This window comes from Sciurus vulgaris (assembly GCF_902686455.1).
Source record: "Sciurus vulgaris genome assembly, chromosome: 6".
Classification (NCBI taxonomy): Eukaryota; Metazoa; Chordata; class Mammalia; order Rodentia; family Sciuridae; genus Sciurus; species Sciurus vulgaris.
The window spans coordinates 132,624,829-132,649,801 of record NC_136466.1 but is presented as its reverse complement, the minus strand read 5'-3'; the positions used below and the strand labels follow the sequence as shown (position 1 = coordinate 132,649,801).

The following is a 24,973-nucleotide window of genomic DNA, read 5'->3' as shown; positions in this document are numbered from 1 at the left end:
CTGTCTATTTTTGGTGAAAATACCATGCTTTTTTTGTTATGATTGCTCTGTAGAATAGTTGAATGCCTGGTATTGTGATACCTCCTGTTTCACTTTTTCTGTTGAGGATTGTTTTGGCTATTCGAGGTCTCTTGTTCTTCCAGATGAAGTTCATGCTTGCTTTCTCTATTGAGGAATGTCATTGGGATTTTAATTGGAATTGCATTAAATCTGTATAGTGCCTTTGCTAGAATGGCCATTTTGACAATGTTAATTCTGCCTATCCATGGGAGGTCTTTCCATCTTCTAATGTTTCCTTCAATTTCTTTCTTTAACGTTCTGTAGTTTTCATTGTACAGGTCTTTCACCTCTTTTGTTAGATTAATTCCCAAGTATTTTATTTTATTTATTTTTTGATGCTACTGTGAATGGAGTGGTTTTCCTAATTTCTTTTTCAGAGGATTCATCACGTATAAATAGAAATTCATTAGACTTATGCGTATTGATTTTATATCCTGCTACTTTGATGAATTCATTTATTCTACAAGTTTTCTAGTGGAGTTTTTTGGATATTCTAAATATAGGATCATGTCATCAGCAAATGACAGCTTGAGTTCTTCTTTTCCTATTTGTATCTCTTTAATTTCTTTGGTCTGTCTAATTGCTCTGGCAAGTGTTTCAAGGACGATGTTGAATAGAAGTGGTGAGAGAGGGCATCCCTGTCTTGTTACAGTTTTTAGAAGAAATGCTTTTCAGTTTTTCTCCATTAAGAATGATGTGGGCTGTAGGTTTAGCATAGATAGGCTTTACAATGTTTAGGTATGTTCCTACTATTCCTATTTTTTCTAGTGTTTTAAGCATGAAGGGGTGCTGTATTTTATCAAATGCTTTTTCAGCATCAATTGAAATAATCATGTGATACTTAACTTTAAGTCTATTGATGTGGGGAATTACATTTATTGATTTCCAGATGTTGAACCAACCTTGTATTCCTGGGATAAACCCCACTTGATCATGGTGCACTATCTTTTTAATATATTTTTTGTATGTGATTTGCCAGTATTTTGTTAAGGATTTTTGCATCTATGTTCATCAGGGATATTGGTCTAAAGTTTTCTTTCTTTGATGTGTCTTTGTCTGATTTTGGTGTAAGAGTGATACTAGCCTCATAGAATGAATTTGGAAGGGTTCCCTCCTTTTCTATTTCCTGAAATATTTTGAGGAGTATTGGTATCAGTATTTCTTTAAAGGTCTTGTAGAATTCAACTGAGAATCCATCTGGTCCTGGGCTTTTCTTGGTTGGTAGGCTTTTGATGACTTCTTCTATTTCAGTGCTTGAAATTGATCTGTTTAGATTGTGTACATCTTCCTGATCCAGTTTGGGAGGATCATATGTCTCTAAAAATTTGTCAGTGTTGATATTTTCTATTTTTTTGGAGTATAAATTTTCAAAGTAGCTTCTAATTATGTTGTGTATTTCAATGGTGTCTGTAGTGATCTTTCCATTTTCATTACAAATTCTAGTAATTTGAGTTTTTTTCTCTCCTTCTCTTCATTAGTATGGCTAGGGGTTTATCAATTTTGTTTACTTTTTTCAAAGAACCAACTTTTTGTTTTGTCAATTTTTTGAATTGTTTCTCTTGCTTCAATTTCGTTGATTTCAGCTCTGATTTTAATTATTTCCTATCTTCTACTATTTTTGATGTTGACCTGTTCTTCTTTTTCTAGGGCTTTGAGGTGTAATGTTAGGTCATTTAGTTGTTGACTTTTTATCTTTTTAATGTATGAGCTCAATGCAATGAACTTTCCTCTTAGTACAGCTTTCATAGTGTCCCAGATGTTTTGATATGTTCTGTCATTGTTCTCATTTACCTCTAAGAATTTTTTTTTATTTCTTCCCTGATGTCTTCTGTTATCATTGAATCATTCAATAGCATAGTATTTAGTCTCCAGGTGTATGAGTAGTTTTTGTTTGTTATATTATCATTCATTTCTAATTGCATTCCATTATGGTCTGATAGTATACAGGGAAGGATCTCTGTTTTTTTATATTTACTAATGGCTTTTTTGTGGCATAGCATATGGTCTATTTTGGAGAAGGATCCATGAGCTGCTGAGAAGAAAGTATATTCGCTCGATGATGTATGAAATACTCTGTAAATATCCATTAAGTCTATATCATTGTATTATTTAGTTCTGTAGTTTCTTTGTTCAGTTTTTGTTTGAAGGATCTATCCAGTGGTGAGAGTGTTGTGTTAAAGTCCCCCACTATTAATGTGTTTTAGTCTATTTGATTCTTAAAATTGAGAAGGGTTTGTTTGATATACATAGATGCTCCATTGTTTGGGGCATAAATATTTAAAAGTATATCTTGCTGTTTTATGCTTCCCTTAAGCAGTGTGAAATGTCCTTCTTTCTCCCTTCTGACTAACTTAGGTTTGAAGTCCACTTTATCTGATATGAGGACAGAGACCCTGCTTTCTTACTGGGTCCATGTGCATGGTATGTGTTTCCCCATCCTTTGACCTTCAGTCTGTGGATGACTTTTTCTATGATATGGGTCTCTTAAAGGCAGCATATTGTTGGGTGTTTCTTTTTAATCCAATCTGCTAGTCTATGTCTTTTGATTATTGAATTTAGGACATTGACATTCAAAGTTATTACTGAGACATGATTTGTATTCCTGTTCATTTTGGTTTAGTTTTGGTTTTTTACTTGTCCTTTGATTGGCTTTTCTTTTAGAGTAGTTCCTCCCTTTGCTGACTTGTATTGTTGTTTTTCACTTCCTCCTCCCAAAATATTTTGCTGAGAATGTTTTTAGGGCAGGCTTTCTATTCATAAGTTCTTTTAACTTTTGTTTATCATGGAAAGAATTTATTTCATTGTCAAATCTGAAGGTTAGTTTTGCTGGATATAGTATTCTTGGTTGGCATCATGTTCTTTCAGAGCTTAAAATATATTGTTCCAGGCCCTTCTTGCTTTTAGAGTCTGGGCTGAGAAATCTGCTGATATCTTTATTGGTTTCCCCTTATATGTAATCTGACACTTTTCTCTAGCAGCCTTTAAAAATCCTATCTTTATTTTGAATGTGAGGTATTTTCATTATAATGTGTCTTGGTGTGGATCTGTTGTTGTTTTGTGCACCTGGTGTTCTGTAAGCCCCCTGTATTTGATTTTCCATTTCACTTTTCAGGTTTGGGAAATTTTCGACATTATTTCATTGAACAGGTTTTTCATGCCTTTGATTTGTAGCTCTATGCCTTCCTCAATCCCAACAATTCTTAAATTCGGTCTTTTCATGATATCCCATAATTCTTGGAAGTTCCATTCATGACTTCTTAACATCTTCTCAGTTTGTTCAATTTTATTTTCAAGATTGAATATTTTGTCTTCATTGTCTGAGATTCTGTCTTCCACGAAGTCTATTCTGTTGGTGATGCTTTCTATTGAGTTTTTAATTTGGTTTATCATTCCTTTCATTTAAAGTATTTCTGTTTGGTTTTTTTTCAGAATCTCAATCTCTTTATTGAAGTGTTCTTTTGCTTTTTGCATTTTTTCTTTTAACCATCCACTGGAATGGTCTTCATTGCCTGCATTTGCTCTCTTATCTCGTCTTTTGCTTCACGGATCATTTTAATCATGCATATTCTAAACTCTTTTCTGTCATTTCTACTGCCATGCTGTCATTGGAGTCTATCACTATAGCATCTTGGTTTGTTAGGGATGCTTTCTTCCCCCGTTTTTTTCATATTGTTTCTGTATATTCCCTTCTAGCAGTGAAGATACTGAAGTTTGCCCCCTGCAGGCTTATTAGGACCCTGCAGTTTTCCACTACCTCTCCTATGAAGGGGAGATCAATATCAGTAGCACTCAATACCTAGAAAATACAGCCCTGAACCAGATAGTCCCTATACAGATTTTAACATTTTTAAAATAAACAGGATCAGTTTAATTACTATTTACAATATTTCTAGTTGTGAACAAGAGTATATGGAAAGGGTGTAGGATAGAAGTGAGTAAATAGAGGTACCTGTCAAAGGGCCTCCAGTCTCTGTAGGTGTCTCAGGATGGGAGCTGCCCTTCCAATAATGATGGCCATGCCCTCAGAAATAATTCAGTGCCTGCACCAGCCTCCAAAGGAGCTGGGGAACCCTAGCAAGGGTGCACTGAGTCAGCACAGAGGTAGGTGCAGTGTCCCTCAGCAGTAGGGGGGCAGGCGGGCAGGCAGGCTCAGCGCCAGACTGACCTCGGTGTGTGGTGTGGGCTCAGGGATGCTTCCAACCTCAGTGTGGGTAGGCAGGCACAGTGCCAACCAACCTCGGTGTGGGGGCGGGCTCAGAGCTGACTGCTGACCTTGGTGTGGGGGGGTGCTCAACTCGAACCTCCGACCTCCTCATTTATAATTCTTTATAAACATTTTTAGTAGTTCTCTTAGTGTTTGCAATACACAGATGTGATTAATCCAAGACCATTTTCAAGGAGCACTATACCACCTTACATATGGTGCAAGTACTTTATAATAGTAAAATAATATTAGTTCCACCTTTTGTCCCTTGTATCAGTGCTATCACTCATTTTATATGTAAATTCTCATTTTTTTTCTCTCTGAATAACTTCATTTCACATTTTTTTTCGAGGGTGGTCTCCTGATTTTTGTTTCTCTAAGAAAGTATTTATTTCCTATTTGTTTTTGAAATATAATTTTCCAGAGTACACAATTCTAGCTTGGTAGGTTTCTGTTTGTTTTTTGTCTCTATTTCAGTCTACTCTTCTTGCTTGCATGGTTTCTGAGAAGTCAGTTGCAATTCTTACCTTTGTTTCTCTATGGGTAAAGTCCCCCCCCAACCCCTGCTCCTTTCAGGATTTTCTTCCTTATTTTTGGTTTTCTGGAGTTTAAAACAATGTGGTTAGGTATAATTATTTTGTGGTGGGGAAGGTGGCGGTTATCTTGCTTGGTGTTCTCTGAGATTTCCTCTAGTATTCCTGTTACACATATGTTACCCCCTTTCTAGCCGTCCCGCAATTCTTGTATACTTTTTACACTGGTCTCTGTTCATGCCTATATTCACTTTGCTTTTCAGTTTTGGAGGATCATTGTGATGTATTTCAGGATCAATAGGATCAAAGATTTTTTTTTTTCCCTCAGTCATGTCCTATCTATTAATAAGCCCATTAAAGGCATTCTTTATTTCTGTTATTATATTTTTGCCTCTAGCATTATGTTTTAGGATTTCCTTCCTTCTTCCTAGGCTACCTATCTGTCCTTGCAGGTTGCCTACTTTATTATTAGTGTCTTTATAGTATTAATCATCTTTTTTTAAAAATCTATACCCCCCCAGCACCCCTATCATGTCTGGTTCTGATGCTTCTCTGTCTCTTTTGGGTTTTTTTTTTTTTTTTTTTTTTTGGAATTTAATATGTCTTGCAGTCTTTTCTTGATAACCAAGTATGTAAATAGGTCTTTAGTAATATGACAATGAGGCTCAAGGAAAGGGGGACAACTCCATAGTTCTATAATCAGCTCTCACATGTTCAGTGAGCTTATGCCTCTGAATGTGAATTTTTCAAGTGATGTTTTCATTTTCTTTTTCTCCCTGGAGTAGTTCTGGGCTATTAAAGTCTACAAGAGCCTAGAGTTGGGGATTTCCCTGCCCTTAGTTCAGTTAGACTCTGGTAACATCCTGACAGAATAGGCTCTGGTTAACCTGTTTCTCCTGCGGACTTCTCTTGCTAAGAATAGGGTGGTCTGCCATATTTCAGAATGGTTCATTTTCTCCTCCTCTCATCAGAGCTACAAACTGGTATCTTTCCATTATGTGTTGTGGGAATCTAGTAAATCTCCTAGAGGTAAATCTCACAATATTGTGCCCTCTCCCAGTCTCCCTGGAATTTTTAACTGTCAAACTTGTCTAAAATTGAGCCTCCAACAATTCATTGATTGCAGTTCACAATTTCCTACACTGGCACTGGTTCCCACAGTGGTTTCGCACCATTACTCCCTTCCAGTAATGGTGTATTCCCCTATCTCCAATCTTGGGTGCTCTGGTTTGCCCTGTGCCCTCCCTTACAGATCCAAGTAGAGTTGTGGACTTTTGACTATTAAGCTTTTTATTTGTTGTTATTATGCAGTTATTGTTAGCAATTTCCAAACTTGTTACGTGTAGAAGTAGAAACCAGAAGTCCCTGTATGCAATATTAAAAATTATGCCAAATTCTAGTACCATGCTATGCATAGCAGGAGTTCAATAGGTGTTTTTGGATAAACTCTAACATGAAACCACATTAGCATGCACAGCTTTATGCATAAAAGGGGACAAGAGCTCTTCTAGGCCTTAGCAGATGTTTCAGGACACGGCTAATGTGCCAACTCATTCCTAGAACTGTAATGTTAATTTTTCTGTAAGTCCAAGATGAAGGAGTATACAGCCAGGACCTATGCAGAATAAACAGTTCAACAAAATTTTGAGTTCTCTGTGACAAACAAGAGCTCATTTCGTAGCCTGTAAAAATTATCATTAGGAAAATTGTTTTCCAATGGAACATTAATTGTCAAAACAGAGGATAAATCATTTTGTTGACTCTAGTTTTATTCAGTCTTGCAGCACACAGTTCAGTCATTTGGATGTAAAAAGTTAATTAACATATCAACCTAAGACCAAGTGAACCAGAATTGCCATAGATTGCTGTTTGAGAGGAGATACCATAAACTCTCAGCAGGCAGTATGCATAGAAATTAAAGAGAGAACTATGAAGAGTGTGGCAGATCAGCTGCAAACAATAAGTGTCTTGCTACCTTAAATTCATAGTTTCAAAGTATGGTAGCATCATTTCATTATTTGTTCCTTTGAATTCTCAAAAGAGAAATGAAACCTACATTCAACTATATGACTGAAAGAATCTGAAAGCCCAATAAGAGTAATTTTGTCTTTTATCTGTAGCATCCTAAACTCAAAGAACAAAATTATTTATCTAAAATAGCAATCTTTACCTTTGTAATCAGGTAAAATTCACTTTGTTTTGGTATCCTTGCACCAATAAAAAATTTAAACAGTACCTTATTACATGATTGACAACTTTCCATTAAAAATAATTCTTTATAAGTAGAAAAAGTATTGCCTAGTGGCCAAAAGATAATTAAGGACATGAAAAATCATATTGGTTTTCTAACCAATGGGATGAATGCCAGTTAGTTTTGTATGGCCCTGGGTTAGTTTTCTTCAAAGAAATTCACACAAATTACATTATCGATTCCTCCCACACTTTTGTATATAAACAATCGCCCTTTCAGTGAGATACATTTCACCAGCCAGAAACGATTTTTAAAACCTATCCTTATAATTCATCATTCTGTTTTTGATTCAGTGATACATATGTTCCCATTGATTTTCTAACAGGAGATTTTTTTTTTTTTTTTTTTTTTGGTGGGCTGTGTATAAGGTGTGTGTGTGTGTATGTGTGTTTGTGTGTGAGAAGTGGAGGGGCTTATGAATCTATTCCCTACAACACTTAACCATTTTGAATAAACTCCAAGACTCTTCCTAGGTATTTCTGATTTAAGTCATTTTACATACACAATTTGGTATACCTATGTCTATGCAATAAACCAGAAAGTATATAATGTGAGTTCTGGTATCATGTTTCAAAGATTCTTCTTATATTTTTGCGATGTACGTAACTATCTTGTTCGGCTTTGAAATTCTTCTCCTCTCTTTTTTAATACTCTGTTATCACTCTCCTTGCATCAGATCTATGCATGCTGGAATATTCAGTTCTTGCAACAGGACTCTTACTTTTTTTTAATTGGCAATGTACCTTTTATTTTTTTATTTATTTATATACAGTGCTGAGAATTGAACCCAGTGCTTTGCACGTGTTAGGCAAGCACTCTGCCACTGAGCCACAACTCCAACCACAGGACTCTTATTAATGACTCATTCTTTCAACAATTTATTGAACAGCTATTTTTCAACAGGCCTTGTTCTAAGTTCAGTAGATACAATAGTGAGTCAGAGTGCTCTAAAGGAGGGAGCTAGTATCATACAAGAAAACAAATAAAACAAATAGTTACATACAGCTCCTTTTACCTAGTTTGTAGTTATTTATGTAATAATTCAGATCTGATTTTTTTAAAAAAAATTTAGTTATCATTATCTTTATTTTATTTATTTATTTATACATCGTGCTGAGAATCAAACCCCGTGCCTCACTCCTGCTAGGCAAGTGCTCTACCACTGAGCTATAACCCCAACCCCTAGATCTGATTTTTTAATGTATGAAATTTGTTTTCTCTGAATGCTCTAATAACAGTGGTGGAAAGAATATCCTTCTGATTGAAGATTCAAAGTAATTTTTGATGAAATAAAACCACTACTCTTCACAAAATCATTAAACTTTTTTCATCCACAATGTATTAGGTATAAGTGTTTAATGGCATTTTAAATAAGCTATCTTGAATATTAAGGGATGGAAGAAATGAATGTATGAGTTTTTAAAGAAGACGTGCCTAAAATATTGAAGTAGGTATCTCTAAGAAAGAGAACAGGTTATAGCACCATTAGCAGGTACAGCACTCCTCTGTCTAACCTCATTTTTTTAATTCAGAGGAGGAGTGTAAGTTGGCTGATAATCCCTGTGCTCCCTATCGAGGATAAAGGTATATTAACTATAATAATTTGTAGCTTTGTACCAAAGATATGGGGCTCACCTTCACTTTTCACCTCTAGCAAGTCCTCAAAACTGAGACTTTTAAAAAATAACACCAGTTAGGGCCAACATTAATTCCTTAAAACGTTCTATCACTAATGGAAGTCTAGCTTTATAGGAAAGGCCAAATTAGCAACTGAACATTCTGAATTCATAGTCATGAATGATTCATACTACTGATATCAAGCTTAGTGTCAGGAACACACTATGAGTTAACCATAGAAGCAGGGAAAATATAAAAGAAAAAAAAGTTTTTCTTTCATTGATTGCATATCTTATTTTGACTGTTAAAATTCAAAAATGCAAAAACAAAAATCAATTTCACATTATAGAAAGGTAAGATATATTGCAAAAGCAACTCAGTTTTTCTAAAGTTTTACTGAAGGTGTTGATGACCTCAAGTGATTTCAGGTAAGCTATGACTATTTTATTAACCTGGTAAACATATGCATAACATTACCAAAAAAAAAAAAGAAAACCCTATATTCGTTATTGGTGATTCAGTCACTTCAAAAAGAAGAGAGGATATTGGGTCGGGAATAATGGTCTGACTTCCATTAGTGACAGAATGTTTTAAGGAATTAATGTTGGCCCTAACTGGTGTTATTTTTTAAAAGTCTCAGTTTTGAGGACTTGCTAGAGGTGAAAAGTGAAGGTGAGCCCCATATCTTTGGCTACAAAGCTACAAATAAGATACAAGATATCATATAAAATTTCTTACAGTGATTGGCTCTCAATTAAGAGTATGGAAATATCAGAACATATTATAATATGAAATGTATTTCCACATATCTAAAAATGTATTCCGTGCAGTGAATTTTTCTTTGTTTGGAAAATATTACTCTGTTAATTTTAATGATTTCTAAAATTATATTTGCCAGCAAATATAGCATTTAAATTGCCTGCATTCAAAGGGAGAAAAGAGTTCACAAATTTGTTCACAGTGTAATAGCTATCAAAATAGTCACAGTATGCTTAAGTGAATATTATGGCCTCAAGCTCATATATTTTGTGCAATTCCTAAGCCAGAATCTCAGTTAAATGTGTGAAATCATTTGACTTTATCTGAGTTTCATGCACTGATGCTTACATTCCTTTTCAGTATGAAGACGTTTTGAGAAACGGAAGGGATTAATAAAGCCGGTTATGCTGAAATTAAATATGTTGTAGCTCTGTAATATGTATTTCCGTGCTCCCTACTTTAGAAACAGAAAGCAAGCTAAAAAAAAAAAAAATGCATCTTATTCTAATGAAACTGTTTTATAGCCAAATTAGCAATTTCCTGCCTCTACATGCATATAGCTATTATGTCCAAGATGCTTTCTTCCTGGAGTTCCAAAGCAATATTCTGCACAATCCCTGGGAGTTTAAGTCGCAGATAGCACAATAGAGTTTCACATAGGCAGAAAACGGTCAGAGCAGTTCCAATCTGAGCCAACAGCTCTCCTGAGTTTAAAATGTCCCCAGAATGTTGTTGTGGTTTTTGTTATTTTAAACTTCAGCTAAATCTTTATGTTCATCCACACAAAAATGGACATATATCTTATGAACCAAGTTTTGAAGAGAAAACAGGAACAAAGGGAAGAGTGAATTGTGAAAAATTACTAAAGGGTAAAGAAACAAACAAGTTATCTCTTTATTCTCTTCAAGATATGCAAATATGCACACACAAATTTTTACACACTGTCATACACACACACATCACACATGCACTGGCTCGATGAATGTCCTCCTAATGACTGCAATATTTATAGTATGGGAAAAGAACAAAAAACATAGCAAAGTATTTTCTCTCTTGAATTCATTTTCTTACTACTTTGTGCTTCTTAACCCTCTCCTGCTTTCCACTCCACAAATGGAACATCTCAATTCACTGGGAGAAATTCCTTTACAACCTCATATTCGTTGAACACTCTCTTTACACCCTAACAGTTTTGTTCCCAAAATAGAAGCCTCTGAAAGCAAGACATAAAGGCTCATGATAGCATGCATAATTTCATAGTCAGCCAGATATTTAAATTGGAAGAAAAACTATTCAGTTACAGCACATTATCTAAATGCACCCTTGTTAGGTGATACCACAGTATAGTACAAAGTAATACTACTTATAATTATTTCAATTTTTTGAGGATGATCTTTATCAGGTTGTTCATTATTATCCACCATTGCCCAATATTTATTTAATAAGTACTATGATTCACATTTTACAGACAAGGAAACTGAAACTAAGGAGGCCAAATATTTGATCCTTACCCTGATCCAAATTCAAACCCTGCTGTCAAGCAAAGGAAGTTCATCAGGTAGCTGAGAATTGAATGTCATCGTGTCTCACTGCACAACTCTTACTTTTTCCACAATTTGCACCCAGTATTTTTGATGCATCAGTCAAGAGTTCTTAATTAAATGTCAGGTGCATTTATGAGGAGATTAATGATAGTTTTCCAAGAGAATAACAACATTTAGAGATAAGCCTTATAAATCCTAATAAGAAAACTTTTGTGTAAAATAGAAGGAGCAGAGGTAGGTCAGAATAGTCTGTTTACTGTGAAAAATGATGACAATATCTCAAGTATTTAAATTAAAGGTACTTTGCACTTGTTTTATCTCTCAGTTTCCAGGTCATTTATACTTTATTCAATGCTACAAAACACTGAATTTAAAATTCTAGATAGATTTGTCACAGGGCAATAAGATCTTGACAATCTTAGTGACTACAAGTATCTAGTAAAACAAGTCTTATCAATACAAAGTTTTCAGCAGTACAAACTGATGAAACAACCATGCCTGCCTGTCTAGGTTAAATCTGTCTTTTAATACCAGAAATTACTTATTTGGATTTCTATTGAAGTTTGAAAAAACATAGTAAATAGATTGGCTTCATAAATACATAATTTTGTCTAGTTTCTGGAACTAACACAAAGAAAAAAGAGGTTTTTTTATTAAAACTCAACTGTGCAACTTATCATTTATTTTCTGTACTGTTTTTGTTTACCTTCTTGTTGAAGATGGGCATCTGACCACTGATGCTGTGGAAAGAATGGGTTAGCAGGGTGTGTTTCTTCCTTGAAACGAAAGAACATAGTGGGTTCACCGTTCAATTTATTTTAAGAAAATAAGTAAAGGAAATAATTGTGGTTTTTCCCATACTGTTTCTGTAATTATATATTCATACATTTACTCTCCATGTAATAGTGCTTACTATCCATAAGATATTCTGCACATATTATCAATAAATTCACAACCTACCCACATAGATGCCCTATTACCTTTATTTTCCAGATTAGGAAGGCAAGAATGATGGCAGTTGCTGAAGTTCATTCAGTCAATGAGTCAGAATTACCATTAAAAAAAAAAAGACCTGTGCTATTTTTGTGATACAACAGTGCATTTCAGGTAGGATGGGAAAGTGATTCCTGAGAAAGAGCCATTTCCTCTCTTGGGAGTCAAAACCTTACCTTTCCTACCGTGCTCTGCTTCTGGGCCTTAGCACACAGTTATGTGAGGGTATACCATGGAAGAGCTATGGGATCAAAATCAGTATTTTTCAGCAAACTGTTATTTATGATATGTAATGGTAGTTTTACAAAATTAAACATTTTAGTTATTGCCTATTTCCGTCATAGGATAATAATCTGGAAAACACACAGAAAAATTCTGATTTGTAGTAACTTGGAAGAATTTATTTGTTCATGAAGCTAATGGGTCATGAAGGAGATGACCAAAATGATGATCAAGGCGGCTCATAAAGTGCACTTTTTTTAAACCATTGTTTACATGGTCAAAATAAACCCTAAAAATATAATTTGACATTTTTCTTCATTTCAGCATTCAGTATCAGCCACATCATGTGACAAAGTTCAGGGAGGGTTTCAGATAAAATGACCATCAGATGAAATGACCATCAGTTGCCTGAGCAACACACCACCATTTATTTGGGGATGTTTCTTCTCATCTTCTAACTATGAATCAAGGGTATCTGGGGTTATCTACTATAAGACTCAGATAGTACTGACAGTGCAAGAGATCCTAACTCAACCTCACTCCCAACACCAACACAAATATGACATATAATACCTACAATTACTTTTTTCCTTCCTATGGTAAGATAGCTATGAGTTTTCTACTAATAGAAAAAGAAACTAACCTTACAATGATACAAATACATTCAACTAAAAAGAAATCCAGGCTAACTGCAACAGCATTGCTTAATCCCCAAAAAGCTATTATTTCAGATCTAATATTTTAAATTTAGGAATGTGAAGTAGTCACCCAATGCAAAGAAGCCCTCCTACTATATTAGAGATGAAAAATCTCATGTCACTTTCAAGCCGTGGTAAATACAATAAAATGAATAGGAAATTTTGAAAAATCATATATCACAAGTTATTGTAATCTACTTGAAAATTATTCTCATCCCCACTTTCCCTTGACATCTTATTTTAGTGTTTGGAAATACTCATCCTTTCAGATACCCTTGCAGCTAAAATCAGCTATAAGAATGCTTGTGACTAATTAAATGTCACAAATCCTTCCGTAAAACTTCCTTTCAAAAAAATACACAAAACCTCATGGACAAACAATTTCTAATGCTTCCTCTATTCTTATAATGGAGAAATGTTGATTGCAAAAAACAAAGTGGACAGATTATTTTGTCACACCTCTGTACTACAAAAAATCAAGGGGATGAACTTAAAGAGATCTAACTAAATTAAGAATAAGACTATTATATGCACTGACTGAAAAACTATTTTAAAGATGTCTGTTGTTTAAAAATTGATTTATAGATGCAATGCAGCCATAATCAAAATTCTAGCAGTTTTTTTTAGAAATAAACGAATTGATCATAAATTCCATATGGAAATACAAAGCTTAGAATACCTGAAACTTCTTTGAAAAAGAACAAGGTTGGAGAACTAACAATTCTCAACTTTAAGCAACAGTGATCAAGACAGTTTGTACAAAGGTAGACTAACAGATCAATGAAAAAGAATAGATTTCCATATATAAGTTTACCCACATATGGTCAATTGATTTCAGCAAAGGTATAAAGGCAATTCAGTGAAGAAAGGATAATCTTTTCAACAAATGATACTGTAACAATTTGGACACCGCCGTAAAAAATGAACATAAATAATACTTATTATTACATTAAATGCATATTTTTTACATAAATGTAAAACCTAAAACCAAAACTTTCTAAAGGAAAATAGAGGATAAAATCTGTGATACTATCAGTTAAACAAAGATTTTTTTAATATGAGACCAAAGGCAACATTATAGAAAAAATATGTAAAAGACAAATTGATAAAGTTGGACTTAATTATAATTAAAATTTTTGGTCCACAAAGGACACTAATAAGAGAACAAAAAGAGAAACCATGAGCTGGGAGAAAATATTTGCAAGCTACATATCTAACTTAGGATTTATATTCATAATGCAAAACCCAACATTAAAAAAAAAATACTGTAATAAAAATAGGCAAAATATTTTAGTAGACACTTCACTAAAGAAGAAATAATGATGATAAATAAGCACATGGTAAGATACTCAATATCACTAGACATGGGATAAATGTAAATTAGAACCATAAAGACATAATCCTATGCTAAATTAAAAAGATGAGTCATGCCACATGTTGGTGAGTATGTAGAGCAACTGACTCTTATGTAATGCCAGTGAAAATGTCATATGGGGTATTCACTTTGGAAAACAAATTCTAAAACATTAACATCTACAGTAAATATATTGTAACATATATAGTTTATTGCATATATTATAAAATACAATAAATACATTAAATAAATTACAATAATAATTTCATGAAACATTTAGTTACCTTTCTCAAGAGAAAGGAAGCATATGTTCATATAAAGTCTTTCCCATTAATGTTCAGAGCAGTCTTATTTGTAATAACCCCAAACTGAAAGCAAACCAAATATCTATCAACAGGTGAATGGATAAACAAGTTGTGGTTTATCTGAATAGTGGAATATTGCTCAGCAACAAGAAGGAAGTCAGTCTTGTTACATATCCCTCATGAATGAATCTCAAAATAATAATGCTGAGTAAAATAAGTCATGCTAAGAAGAGTATGAACTGTAAATTTCCATTTTAATAAGGTTCTGGGAAATGGAAAATCAATATTGTTGACAGAAAAAGCACATCAATAGCTCACTAGGTAAGGAGATCAGAAAGAAGAGAATAGAAAGGGACATAAGGATACTTTCAAGAGTTAGCAGTTATGTTAGTTACTTTGATCATGGTGAAGGTGTCACTTTATGTGTGTATTTATGTCTACATCTATCCAAATTTTAAAATTATTCATTTTAAATATGCACTGTTTATTACATGTCAATTATACTACAACAAAACTGTTAAATAAAAAGTTCAGACATAAAAGGTATGTTTCATGAAAGGAAGAAGAGACTAAAATTTGGTAATAACTAAGTGGCCATCATACTACCAAAAGGGTAAAGGTGAGAGGTTAAGTTATTTGAAGGAGTTGAAAAATATAGGAACCAAGGTTCTTGCTGCCAGTATTCAGCTGGAACACCAGCTCTGCACTTGCTGCTAGTATTCAGCTAGCACTTGTTAGCTTCTTGTAGAAGTGGAAAAGAAAATGACAAGTGACTACTTACTTAAGACACTATTAGTCTTTATTTTATATGCAGCTGCATGCAATACTGACTGATAAAAATGTCATCCAATGGAAGGAATCCAGCCTAAAAACAACAAGAAAGAATCATTTTGTTTCAGAAATAAAGAATGTTAAACAAAATAAATTAGAAAATAAACATACCAGAGCACTGCAAGAAAAGACAAAAGATACCAGGATCCAAAGAGCATTGATAGTTATATTTTGAGATAGTTCAGTACTCTGAAAACTGTAGGTGGCTAATGGAGAAGATGGCAGTGCTGGGGGAACCTGTACACCTGGAGAGGGAGCAATTGAATTGTTGAGAAAACTACAAAGGGGTGGAGAGGTACCACCACAGAAACTTCAGGCTTTACAAAGAGTGAGTTCTGCAATGCTGTAAGAGAGGTATATGAACATGTCTATGAGACTGTGGATATTGGTAGCAGTCCTGAGGTGAGAGCTAATGTAACTGCAAAGGCTACTGTCGCTGCATTTGCTGCAAGTGAAGGACATTATCATCCTCGAGTGGTTGAGCTACCCAAAACAGAAGAGGGTCTTGGGTTCAATATTATGGGAGGCAAAGAACAAAACTCTCCAATCTACATATCTCGAATAATTCCAGGTGGAATAGCTGATAGGCATGGGGGCCTCAAATGAGGAGATCAACTGCTTTCTGTTAATGGAGTGAGCATTGAAGGAGAACATCATGAAAAAGCTGTAAACTGCTGAAAGCAGCCCAAGGAAAAGTTAAATTAGTAGAACGGTATACACCCAAAGTCTTAGAAGAAACGGAGTCATGCTTTGAAAAAATGAGAACTGCAAAACGCAGACAGCAGACCTAATACATTTAAAACTTTATATTTCATTTTGCTTTTTAGCTAGAGAAGTTTTACTTGTGACCTACTGAAGGCCACAATGCCAATGATTGTAAAAAAAACATGCAAACTTCCCGTGAAATCCTCCTTGCCATTTTATAAATGCCTATTTTAATATCATTTATGGTTCTAGAGATGCATACACTTTTTTCTGACAAGAAAAAGTAAAAGGTGTTGAGGGCAATTCTGTCCTGCTGTTTTTACAGACCTTTTTCAAATGCAGATTTTGTCATAAAGTTGTTCCAGATTTTAAAAATGCTTTTTTAATATTAAAATGTACTTTTAAATTCTTAATCTTTTTTTAGAAAGAATGTTTTCTTTATTTGGCTACTTATTTAAAATTAACAGTTCTCCAACTCTTTTGCTTACTATATTTTTTTTAACCTCTGTAAATTCCTTTACAGATTTCCTTTAAAATCCTTTACAGATTTCCTTTAAAATCTGTAAATTCCTTTACAGATTTCCAAGAAATTAAGCATGAAAACTGTAGGTATCTGGGGATCTACAAGTGATGAGTAGAAAGTAAGGAGGTAAAATTGACCAGTTACAGCCTGACAGGATACACAAGAGAAGTAGATGACCATGGGAATTAATTGCCTGAATTATTATCCAAGAACCAGTCATCAAGGAAATGTTTTCCTAAAGCACAAGAAGTAAAAGTAAGAATCAATAAATGGGATGAATTCAAACTAATACACTTCTACTCAGCAAAGGAAACAATCAATTAGGTGAAGAAGGAGCCTACAGAATGGGAGAAAATCTTTACACACTCACCTCAGATAGAGCGCTAATCTCCAGGATATATAAAGAACTCAAAAAACTTAACACACACACACACACACACACACACACACACAAAAACAAACAAACAAATAACCCAATCAACAAATGGACTAAGGAAATGAACAGACACTTCACAGAAGAAGAAATACAATCAAAAAATATATGAAAAAAACGTTCATCATCTCTAGCAATTAGAGAAATGCAAATCAAAACTACTCTAAGATTTCATCTCTGTCCACTCAGAATGGCATTTATCAAGAATATAAGCAATAATAAGTGTTGGCGAGGATGTGAGGACAAAGGTAAGCTCAGACATTATTCATGCAATTGCAAATTTATGCAACCACTCTGTAGCAGTGTGGAGATTCCTTGGAAAACTTGGAATGGAAACCACCATTTGACCCAGCTATCACACTCCTCAGTTTATACTCAAAGAACTTAAAATCAAAACTACAGTGATGCGGCCACATCAATGTTTATAGCAGCTCAACTTACAATTGCTAAACTAAGGAAACAACCAAAGTGCTCTTCAACAGAAGAATGGATAACAAAAATGTGGTATATATACACAATGGAGTATTACTCGGCCATAAAGAAGAGTGAAATTATGGCATTTTCAAGTAAATGGATGGATCTAGAGAAGATCAAGCTAAGTGAAATAAGGCAATCCCAAAAAATCAAAGGCCAAATGTTTTCTCTGATAAGTAGATGCTGATCCATAATGGGGGTGGGGTAGGGAAGAATGAAGGAACTTTGGATTGTGCAGAGGGAAGGGTGCGTTGGTAGGAATGGGAAAGATGGTAGAATGAGACAGCCATTATTACCCTATATACATGTATGGTTACACAACCAGTGTGAGTCTGCACAATGTACAGCCAGAGGAAAGAGTAGGTATGCTCCATTTGTGTACAATATGTCAAAATGCATTCTACTGTCATGTATAACTAATTAGAATAAATTTTAAAATAAAAATAATAAATAAATAAATAAATAAATAATCAAAGAGCTAATCTTAAGAGCATCACCAATTCTCAGCAAAGATGGCTATGACAGATTAAGGATGTGAACAGAATGCAAGAAATGGAAAGGATCTATGTAGACACAAGCACCAAAAGACTGAGTTCTGGTGAATGTTAGAAACTCTAAGTGACCATTAAGACCACAGTTAATTTTCTTAAGAAAAACAACACGATAGCTGTACTGTGAAAACTCCATGTTATAGCTGAAAGCACCCAAAATGTTTACTAATTTTGAATAACTGTTGAGTGTAAATGATATATTCAGAAATAAAAGCAAACAAGTTATGTAGCACAAATCTTGATGGAACAAAATATGATTAAAGAAAAATAATTAACTGCATAACTATTTCTTTTGCCTTTTTATTGAGGAATGGTAACTTAAACTAATGGAGACATATAACAAGTATTTTCAAAAGTTGCTAATCCCACTTCTTTAAATAGTTAAACTAAGTAATGAGTTGTAAGAATTTCTATTTTTATTTCATTTTACCTGTGAAAATTTGGCAAAAATAACCAAGGTTATCGTTTCACCCATTTTCTTAAATATGGTATAACTAAATTAATAGGAAATTAATCTGAATCAAAGACAGTAACCTAATACAAATACTCGAGTTACAATCATAACTATAATTGCCTAAAAACACTGAAGAAAACATCTCACCCAATGAAATCAAGACTAAAATATGAATTATAAAAAAGATTAAGAGAGGAATGATAAAATAAAGTGTGCGGTACTGTAGAATTATTCTCAAAGTATTAAGGATTTATGTATAGCTATAAGATTTTTAATTTGGGGTTGATAAATGGATATCAGACCTTTTCAGTTCAATATTGTGGTTTTTTCCTTCCAATTTGCAAACCAGCTAATAAAAGTTGTACTAGTTATCTATTGATGTAGGACCAATATCTTTTCTTTAAACACAGATCTGCTGACCATAGTAATCTGTTCTTTCCTTCATTATTCATATCCATAATAAGCTATCTACAATTGATTTCAAATTTTGCTTTCTTTAAAGTAGAATGAAGACCTAACCTAAAACCACTTAAGAAGCAATCTAATTGCAGTCTTTTTTAGAGCTTAATGATTTTTCCATCCACATTTAATTTAACAGCATTTTAGAAGCAACTCACTTTCATTGATTTTCTTCAGAGCATTCAAAACTTTTGAAAAAAAACTTCTTTCATTATTTACTTTTCATAGATTTACATAATATCTGTTTAAATTATGTGATTGCAAAATAAGTACCACTGACATCAATGACTTTGGTACAAAGACACACAACTTACCCTAAATTTAGTGACATTGAATATGTCTTTGGTACATGCAGCAATAATGAACACTATTCTTAAGTTTTGGGAATTTCCCACATTATGAATTAGTCATCCCTGAAATAGAACCTAGAAATTATCTTGGTCAACTTCCCTTGCAGTTAAGATGTGGGCACATTAAGTAAGAGGTAAATGACCCAGATTCTTTTTCTGTCACTCAGCAGTAGCTATAGGAATTGATTTTCTAGAGGGAGTGGTGGTAAAGATTGCCAGCACTGAAGCAGAGGTCACAGGGATTCTGATAAAGGTTGCCAGTTATTGACATTGGCTTTCAATGGCTCCAGGGTGCCCATCTGCATAGACTCTAAGCAATGCCACTTTTAGAAACTATAGTTTTGAGCATACCTATTCCCATGAAACAAGGATCTCTAGGACTAAAGGGAAGCATCAACCTCAATCATGTTCTTTTAGAGCATATTTTGACAACTTCCCCCCAATATTTGCATGGCTATGTGGATTCTTTTTTTGTAGGGCACATTCAAGTTTCTTGCCATATAATTCCCCTCAAAGCAAATTGCGCCACTGATAGTTGTGTCTTTTGGCTACAGGATCTTAAGGTTGAACTAGGGTGCCCACATAACGTTCACAAGGCCCCTTTTGGATTCCATGGAATCAGGTGTGTAAAGAAAATGAAGTTCATGTTCAGATTCCTGCCTCCATTTCATTTCTCCAGTCACCTAAATGTTAGGGCAATCCTGCCTCCAAGCTTGCTGTTCAGGGTTTCTGGGAGGAGGTATGATCTATCTTACATTTTGTTTTATTTATTTATATTTGGGAGTATCAAAGATTGAACTCAGGGTCACTCGAGCACTGAGCCACATCTCCAGCCCTATTTTGTATATTATTTAGAAACAGGGTCTCACTGAGTTGCTTAGCACCTTGCTTTTGCTGAGGCTGACTTTGAACTCCCCATCCTGTGACCTCAGCTCTCCAAGTCACTGGGATTACAGGTGTGAACCACCACACCTGTCTATCTTATATTTTAGATAAACAATTCTAAACTAGCAGGAAGATGCTGTATTAACCCTAACTGACGCACTAGTTAGCCACTGAAAAACAGATAAGAGTGGAAGTCTGCAGTTTTACTGGTGGGAAAAGTCTTTGTCATGGGGTGTTAAAAACATCAGTTTGTTTCCCAAAGACTAGAGAATCTAAATGAATCAGTGAGTAACTTGCATGCTGGTGGTTAAGAAAGCTTCTACTCTTATTTCTGGTGATCATTTGATTAGGCTTCAATTGAAATATCCAGGGGTGCCCTAGTACATTTGTAATCAGAATTATGGAAACAGAAGACAAATCACCAATTAAAGCATAAAATGATAATGTTCTCTATCGTTCTGTCTAGTAGGTTCCAAAATAACTATAAGTCATATAGCAAAAATTGGCATCCTAGAGTCCTTTTCTAAAGATTGATTCATTGTAAAAGTTCAGTTTACATATATGACAGATAACAAGTGCAAGATAAATACTCATAGTAGAAATACAGTAGCTATCAAGTTTAATACCATAAAAATAAATTAATAAAGAAAATGATTAATAAACATTGCTCTTTAGGTTTTCTAAATGACCAAGTCAATTGTAAGGAAGTAAAGCATTGAAAATATTGTCATTAAGACTGAAATGTGTTAATCATGGCTACTGTAAGATATTTCCTCACTTTGCTCATCAGGAAATGAAACAAAAAATTTTTAAAATTTCTTTTCTGTTTTTTCTTTTTCTTTTTTATTTTGCTTTGTTTTGTTTTTCTGGGAAATGGCATGTCTTAGTTATTATGTAAAAATTCTCCCAAAATTAAATTAAGGAACTATCTTAATTAAGACTTTATTTTAATTACTTTTGTGATAAGTAATGAATTACTTATATTTTATTAATTTTATTATTTCTCTAATGAAATTTATAAATTCTGATTCTACAATGAAATTTTTCTTTGTTATACACACTATTACTGAATTGTAGCTAAGTATTAAGAAAGGAGTAACCTGGAATTCAACTGTAGTCAAATCCAACCCAAATCTTTGAGCAATGATCTTTATCTGACATATCTAAAATTAGCAACAGTGCAAAACATCAGGCACTTTCAAAAGCATTATTATCTACAGCAAAAAAAAATGCTTTGAGGTTAATTTCTGTATTAAGAAAACTGAAAATACCATGTTATGAACAGGAAATTTACTTACTTGGTGAATCTCCTTTAAAGCCATACAAAATTTCCAGTAATGCCCTTAATAACAGTAACAATTTAATAGATATTAAAAGAAGATCTATGCAGAAAAGAGATCTGTTTTCACTGGGATATGCATGCAGGCCTCTAAATTAGTTTCCTATATTGTATGCTGTTTTCTAATTCAGGCATTTAGCCATAACTATTTTTATTTCTAAACTACTTTGAAATTGAACATAAATAAATATAAGATTTTCAGTTACTTAGCTATTCAGAAAGTCATGGAGATGACAAAATAGTCACATACTCAGTATTGTGTGTATTTTCCTCAGTAAATTCTGACTTAGCAAGACATGAATGATATTTGCTCGCTTATATTGTTTAGCTGGCTTATATTGTTATCAATTTTATCATAGTCATCAATGATCTATTTTAATACAAGTTTAATGCAAATAATAAAAATGCCATCATTGACTTCAGGGAACATAACTCATAATTCATAACATTACACTTAGAGTAAAGAAAACAATACATGTGCTACCTCCCAGTGGCTATTGATAGGAACTGCTCTATTAATTGCAAAATAGAGGTTGAAGCTGATAATTTTCCTTTGGTACTCTTGAAAATAGTTATTTGAAAGTAAATATTTTAGAAAACCTATAATGAATTGCAGTTGATAGAATAGACTGCAAGGTGAAAGGGATTGAGATATGGGATCAAGAAAAATGAAAAATATAACTGATATATTCCTGATAATGGGTAATTTTCTAAATGCATTATAAATGTTTTTATCTTCAATATGAAGTTTTATTAATCTTTAACTGATTAAACTTTTGTTGTCAGTACACAAATACACACATTTTTATAACAAAATATTACAAAGTAGATAATGGTAGGAAAGAGCAGACAAAAAAAGACAAAAAGAAGAAGTGGATTTGCAAGGAATAGGGAAAAGACACTGGAAAAATTACCCTACATCATGGGGGCTTTTATTGGAAAACAGAAATATATTATCCTTTTTTTAAGACCTTTATCTATCCTTATAAATCAGGCAATAAATTCCGAGAAAATGTGTTTCTTTTTGTCAGGATTATAAAAACATTAACTGCTATGAATAAACTTTAATATATAACATCACTGACAGAGTCTAATACCAGACAAAATCAGTAAGAAGGAGTAAGAAAGGAATGACTAAAAACACACACATGTATAATTAACCAGACCATGACATAAAAGACTGGGTCCGTGACAAAAAAAGTCATATTCGAGGAATCACCAGCTCCTTCTGAGTGTTATTGAAATATGTTCTAATTTGAACAAGATTATTGCACAATCCTGCAAGTGAAATTTCTCTGTTGAGTTACTCTTTCAGAAAGCAACTCTACCCTGCCTAGAACATTCTCCTTGGCACTGGATCCCATGTCTCCATGCCATTCTACTTGGACTTAACTTGGACATACTCCCTTGACTTGAGCTGTCTATACAGCAGTCACCTGTCCCAATCCATAGAATAGCAATCTCATTCTTCTAAGAGTTTGTTTATTATCTTCCAGGGTTCCATTAACTGCAAACTAATTGCTTGCTCAACCATTCTGATCACATTATGACCTATCTAAAGAGTTTTCAGATTTTTTTTAGACATCGGAGTCACCTTGGCTGCTCATTTGACAATCCAGTTTTCTACTTACTACCCTCCTTCTACCTTCTGGAGATTGCTATGTCAATTGGGTTCACAAAGAGGACTCAAATTCTGGATTTTAACAGAATCCAAGATGGTTCTTGGATCAAAGTTTGATGAACACATGCCCATCAGTGACCTATCTAAACCCTACCAGTTTCTAGCAGTCTAATAATCCTGTAACATTTTCTAAGGATTATGATAATTTATTCTCCATTCCCACACACAAACCAAAACCTGAGACTGATAGTATAGAGGTAGAAAATTGGATCAAATCTTATAAAAAAATCTCTTTGACCGTCGGGAGTTATTCTATAGATGTGTCTCTGCTTCTGACACTTACCACATAACATGCCAATCAGCTCTTTATGTTGACCAAATTTGCAATTTCAGAACCTCCCACAAATTTGAGATTAGTTGAGTTTCCAGGTAGAATACCTTATGAACATTTTGATTCAAACAGTTTTTCACTCCATAAGAAAGACTACTTATTCAAAATAATTGCATTCTGAATTCCTATTGTCCAACATTTTTTATTCCTGGTCTATGGTCCTTTGTTCTACTAACTTTAACTTGGCTAACTATTTTCTTTCTCACAGAATCCTAAATTTGATCACTTGCCTACCAAGATCAGTCCTGCCATCTTATTGTTCTCTGCCTTAATCGAACTCACTGGTCTACTTGTCCAAAATTGTTTTTCCCCACTTTATAGATGAATTCCAAATCTTGGCTTACATCAATTTGCCTAATTCAATTGCTGCTGAAGTTCTGGTTATCCATCAAATAATATCGTACCATGAATAGTTATGATTTTTGCCTTTTAGTCCCTGCTGCTTAAGAAAAAAATTCTTCTACAATAGAGAAAAGTTCTGGAAATCCAAGAAAGACCCTCTTGTTGCTTCTTATATCCCTTAATCCAAATCTTTGCCTCTTAAATGATTCTGTCTTATAATCTTTTGAATTTTTAAAAAAATAATACCACTTATTCCTACCTTGTAAGTTCTGACACCCTACCAGAACCTCAAGATCAATATGGTTCTACCTCTAAATGGGAAAGCAATGCTATGAACCTTCTATGATTCATACTAAAATACTAAGGTCTCCAAAAGTATGTGTTGAGGAACCCAAGGAATACCAAAATCTTTCATGAGCCTGACGTGAGCCAGTGCTTATACCAGGCCAGAATTCAAAGGGTTCTTCTTCCTAGAATTTCCCCGTGGTTTCTCTAGAATTCTGAAAAGAAGAATTCCCTAAAATCAACAGAGAAAACAGCTCTACCTTCAAGTAAAGTTCTTGTTGATTTAATACATAGAATAGGAGCTATAATGAAATTTTCAACAATTCAAATTAAATACTGTTATGAGGCTAAAAATTTAATGCTGGCAAACTCATTAAGAAAATCAAATGTCAGATATAAAACTTTAATTTTATTCTGTAAATAAACTCTGTATAAAATTTTCAGACAGTTGAAGACATAGTTAAAAGCTATTTTATATGGATTGATCTGCTAAAATGGACCAAAGTGATGAAAAGAGGCAGAAAGATTGAGTTTTGATACCACTTTCCTGTCCTAAGTAGAAAGTTCCTTAGCCTAAATTCAGGTACTGGAAGTAAAGTTGAGAATGTTTTAATGCAATGCTTAGAAAATAAAATTAATAATGTATGACACAGAAATCCCACCCTATGTGTATACTGAACAGAAATGTTTGCACACAATCCCCAAAACAAGTGTAAAATGTTTGTAGTAGTATTATGAGTAAAAATTAAAGAAACAATTCAAATGCCCACATAAATTGTGGTACTTTCAT

The 24,973-nt window shown here is 33.8% G+C and overlaps 1 pseudogene across 1 annotated transcript; it reads left to right on the top strand.

Moving 5' to 3' along the window:
* The first annotated feature begins 15,589 nt into the window (after positions 1–15,589).
* On the top strand, positions 15,590–16,449 carry LOC306664807 (protein lin-7 homolog C-like; annotated as a pseudogene). Its single transcript has one exon. The product of its transcript is annotated as a protein lin-7 homolog C-like (transcript).
* Positions 16,450–24,973: the final 8,524 nt, after the last annotated feature.